Source organism: Capsicum annuum, chromosome 9 (genome assembly GCF_002878395.1).
Source record: "Capsicum annuum cultivar UCD-10X-F1 chromosome 9, UCD10Xv1.1, whole genome shotgun sequence".
Lineage (NCBI taxonomy): Eukaryota > Viridiplantae > Streptophyta > Magnoliopsida > Solanales > Solanaceae > Capsicum > Capsicum annuum.
This window is the reverse complement of record NC_061119.1, coordinates 87,296,035-87,301,474: the sequence shown is the minus strand read 5'-3', so window position 1 is coordinate 87,301,474 and position 5,440 is coordinate 87,296,035. Positions and strand designations below refer to the sequence as shown.

The 5,440-nt window shown below is 35.6% G+C and overlaps 1 long non-coding RNA gene across 2 annotated transcripts in view; it reads left to right on the top strand.

Moving 5' to 3' along the window:
- LOC107842636 overlaps nt 1–5,128 on the top strand; it is a 20,544-nt gene extending 15,416 nt beyond the window's left edge. For both annotated transcript variants that reach the window (XR_001665967.2, XR_001665966.2), the window contains exon 3: nt 4,593–5,128. This is a non-coding gene — a long non-coding RNA (uncharacterized LOC107842636). The remainder of the gene's footprint in view (nt 1–4,592) is intronic.
- The last annotated feature ends 312 nt before the right edge of the window (nt 5,129–5,440 follow it).

Below are 5,440 nucleotides of genomic sequence, written 5' to 3'. Positions count from 1 at the left end.
TGCATATTGGGACACCAAAATTTGTCCTTTAACTAGATTTGCCAATGATCAAAACATTGAAAGATACGAGAGACCTAAATCCAACATTTTCCTTTTTTGGATGATGAAAAACTTGAGGAATAAATTTATGCCTCCCTTTCATTATAAGTTCCACTTTATACCAAGCCACACCAAGCCACACCAAGCAAAAGACATATCAATTCTCCCCTCTTTATCCAAAATCCCACTTTGCTTTTGGCGTCATTAAAAATTATTTAGTAAAACAAAGTAAAGTCAAAAGAAATGAATAACTGAAGACCATCAAGGGTAGCACACATAAAGAAACACAAATTTAGATAAGAGTAGAGAAATATTATTAATTACTAAAAAGAGCAAATAACACAGTTAATATCCAAGTCTTACTAAAAGAAAATTGATCAATGTTCATGTCCAAGACTTAACAAGAGTCAACATAAAAGAAATGGAATGGATGGGAATATCTTTAGAGAATTTAACAGAAGAGGGAAGATTTGAACATGACAGAATGTTTATAAATCAATGATCTATTGAGTTATCTCGACAACCTTTTTCGTGAACTCTGAATTTTTAGATACAAGTTGATCATTCTTGGCTTTAAGGTTTGCTGAAGCTCCTAAACCAACACTAGTACTTGAGTAATTTGAAAAAGTTGAGCTTACAAGATAACAACTTTTTCTTCCTTCTCAGCCACGAGAGCAGACATATACTCAAACTCCATGGTACTCTTCTCTTGAGCAGTAATCAGGCTGGAAATAGTAGAAGTCAAACCTACTCCACCCTTTTTAGGCACACATTCACATTTCTCCAGAGTGGTGAGAGAGAAGGGTATTTTATTTGTGGAGTAGATCCTTGAATTTGGTTCCACCCTAAAATGATCAAACACCTTTACATGAATCAAACCATACCCAATACCATAATTAATTTTTTTCGTGTCACAAATCTTCACAATGTGGTCAAACATTATCTTTGGAAGGTTGATTGGGGAGTTGAGAGCTTCCACAAGGAACAAGTCTAGAATTGAGGCAAAAGGTCTTCCTTCTATTCTGGGAAGTAAAACCCTATTCACCAACTCAGACTAGAATTAGTACTCAGGTTTAATTTCTTTCTTCATTAGCCTTTCACTACCCAATATCCTCTTAGACCTAGCAATCTTGTCAAGAATTTCCATGGAAGCAAATAGATCCACCACTGTGTCAATTCAGCCAGAGGTACTCTTAGAATCTCTCCAAGGGTTGATTCAGATAGGACAAACTTAACACCATTCGTAGTTGTAGCCAGGGATTATTTCTTTTTAAAGATCAGTAAGTCAACATAAAAATTATAGACTTCCTCCTCATACAGGACACCTGATGACTCAAATAGGTGCTTTCACTCTTGCACCTCTGCCGTGACAAATATGGAATCTATTTTAAACTTTTGCAATATAGATGGATAAAAAATGCAACCATTCCAAACCTTTTGACTATGAAATCTCTCACTCTTTCTTCAGATGTAGGATATTTAGGGGGATGTTATACATCTTTCTTCTTGGAGTTGGAAGTAGTTTCTTCATCAAAAGAATTCTTTTTATGCCCACATCTTCCATACTAGCCTTTATTTCTAAGCATTTCTTTGCGTCAATAAGTAAAACACCAGATAGACCAGAAGACTCACTAAATTCCTTCCCAGAGTCCCATGAAAGCTTATAATCAGATTTAGCACTCAAGAATAAGGTTGTGAAACAAGGACAATAATGAAATAATTTTGGCAGGGAATGGAGTTGTGATTTCATTAGTAGGAATGACTGAAGTCAATAGTAAAGAGATGGGTTTTATGAGATAGAAGGATTTTTTTTCTCAAAATAAATTGTAGTAAGCAATTATGAGGACTTGATCAAGGCTAGTATGAAGAAAAATAACAGAACAAGAGTAATGAACAGAAGGATAATAACTTTTTTATTTTTAGGAAAGTTGTCAGACATTGAATGGGAGTATGGAATGACTTAAATAGAATGAAGAGATGAGATCTATTTTAAGTTCAATAGAGAAATATGTTTCTTTAGGAAAAAGAGATGACGTTTAAAGAGAAAGAGAAAATAAATAATGCTTTTACAGAAAAGGCGAGATAAAAAATGACATGTCACACATGCATATTTTGTTTTCTAAAGGTAAGACAAGGATACTGACCTATGTGAGATACTTGTCCTTTTGTAGTGTTTAAAAGCTCATCTATGCTCTAGATCAAAACTGTGTTCCCCAAGTACGGATACTTGTAAAGGTCTATTAATTGAGTTAAACATTACAAAAGACTTTACTTTGTATACACGGCTTCTCTTCAAAGCTAAATGTTAGAGAGATTTCAGTATATTCTGATTAGTCCGAGCCTTGAATAGCCAGTCTTACTTCATTTCTGATTGTGTTACTATACTCATCAACTTTTTTCTAAACACCTAGCTAGTCCCTATATCAACTATGTCAGATGGCCTAGGAACAGATGCCACATGTTGTTTCTTTCAAACTAATGTATTTCTTTCTTCTATGCTTTAAGTTTGAGACTTACACTTTTGATTGTTCATGATAGGGACCTGGATCATTAGAGAGATCCCTTTTGTGTTCTTAAGTTGTTGATGAGTTGATTTTTCTTTCACTCACTACTTTTTTTAACACAAACATCACACACTTTATAGTCCACACACTAACTGTTGTGTAAATAATGCACCAAGTCCTTTGATATTATGTAACACCCCAAATCTGGTACCCGGAATGTTGCAGGTGCTCATGACCTTGAAGGACCATAAGATAACCCATGACTGATATCTGTACCTATACATTGCATGATATACTGTATAAATGCGGAAATAAAGGCTGAAAGGCCATAAGGTTCAAAACTGGGACATGATAGCTGATTAAACATAACATCTGGATGGGTTATGAAATATCCAAAACAACTGAAGTAAACTGTCTAAACATGATAGTCTGAAAAACTTCTAACTGACTGAACTGTCTGAAAAAGGAGTTGATGGGACATGTCCCCAACTAACTCCAACTAATAAATTAATTAATGAGATAATAAAGTAAAGGTCATGTCCTCGAAGGATGAGGACTCACTGCTGAGACTGGAATGCCACTGATGCTCTGGAGCTCGTGATTCTGAACCTATGGTATAAAACACTATAGCGCAAATATATCAGTATGTTTGAATTTACTAGTATGCATGTGAGGTAGGCTGAATGTAAAGGGTTCACATACATGAACTGTACTAATTGGCTGGATAACATGAATGTGAGAATAAATGCATGACTACATAATAACTTTGACTGAGTTTGTGATAACATGATTATTGAGTCTGAGTATTGATAACATGAGATACTGATATCTGTATAACTAAAATAACTGATACTGAGCGACTGTATTTGACAGTCTAGATTCTGATAGAACTACCTGAGTTTCGTACTGTTCTGAGTTGACTGTATCTGACAGTCCTGAATCCTGTAGAACTATCTGAGTTCTATTACTGAGACTGAATAACTGTATCTGACAGTCCTGATTTTGTACTAAAACTGTGGGAAGTAGTCATCTAATCGACATGCCTCTAATACGCCATTATGGCTGAGTTGGGGTCCAATCTGTAACCCCAATTGGAAGGGTGTGAATACCGCGCCACTGGTAAGGACAATCTGGGAGTAACCCTTATATAACAGGTGACTCTAGTGAGAATTGTGAGAACCCTTATATAACATGTTAAGACACCTCATCTACCCTCTGATAACAGACTATGATGTCTCAACCTATGCTGGCTACGTAGCTCTAGAATGCAAGGATTACTTCTAAGAATCACACCCTCATATAACATGTAGGTTCCTATCCTTGGGTTCGCTCGGTGCTAATTTCTACTCCTATCTGGATAGACATTGAACATGATTAACTAAACTGTCTGGACTGAGTTAATTGAGTTTCGCTGACTAAAGGAATACTACTAAGATTATTGAATTTCTGAGGTTTCTGAGATTTTTGAGTTTACTGAGTTTTCCTTAGTTACATGACTGATTGAATTTCTATGAACATGGGTCGACTCAGAGTATCTTGAAAACTTGACACTGGCTCTAGGCACACAATTAATTGATGGGTACAAGTACCTCCAGGATTCAATAGCATGAAACTGACAAAGAATGACTTTCTTGAATACATGACCAACATCATAATCCATAATATAATAAGTTGGAGAATTCATGAAGTACAAGTTCTAAAGCACCATAATGGCCACACATATATCCATAACTCATTGACTAAGAGATTTCATCAAACACTTGACATGCATAAACTTGTACATAAATGGGGATTTCATATTATCATACTAGTATGGCACTTTTCCTTCACATAGGCATTTAATCGAACACATAGGGAACATGATTTGGTTATACAATCATCAACACATCTAATAATCATGGACACATCAATCAATGTGTAAATTTAAGGGTTTATCATGATTACTGATGTGTGAGCCCACGCTAACACATTTACAGCTTTTAACTCTAAATAATTGCAAAGTCTTGAGCAACTTTAGTCGTTTTTGATTATTTTACTTTGATTTTGCAGTATAACTAGAGAAGAAGGGGAACCACAAATAAAAGAAGCAAAAAGCATGAAATCGGAAGCAAATAAAGAACAAAGTGTGGCTGATAACATCCATGACACGTCGTCAGCCTGGTGATAGGCTGTCAAGGATGCCGTCAGCCTTAAATAGAAGATGGAAGTTGCAGGAAGTTTTGTGGCGACATTCATGACATGCCGTCAAGATGATGATAAGGCATCACCGTGGTCATCAACCTTAGGGAGCAGAAGCTAAACTTGCAGAGAAGCTAACGACGTCCGTGATAGGCCGTCAAACTCCTGATAGGCCGTCACGAGCGCCGTCATCTATTCCGAAAAAAATTTGAACTTTACTTTTATTTCCTTATTTAGGGTTAACTATTTAAAGCCTTGTTTTAGGTTTTTTTTTATTCATTCGATCATTATGGATTGGACATATCCTGCAAGATACAATATACGATATTTCTCTCTCTCTCTCAAAAACCAATATTTTGGAGTTTTGTCTTGTGATTCAATTCAAAGTATACTTTTGATTTTCTTCATCATTGTAAGTTAATCCCTTCAGTTATGAATTCAATTTGCATACTTGTTTCTTGAATCATGAGTGGCTAAACACCTTTAATCTGGATTATGGGATCTAGGGTTAGGTCATGATAAGGTGTTAAATGCTTAAGATTTAAGAGGTGTTAGGATTTCTTGGTAATTCTGAGATTATAATTAAAGTTTGCTGGTTGCGAACAGTAGGTGTACCTACTTTGATTTTCTTGAGAAAGAAATCATAAACAGATGGAAGTGAATTATCAATAGGGACTCGAAAAGACTTCGTTTGATAATCAGCATTGTAACAAGGTTGA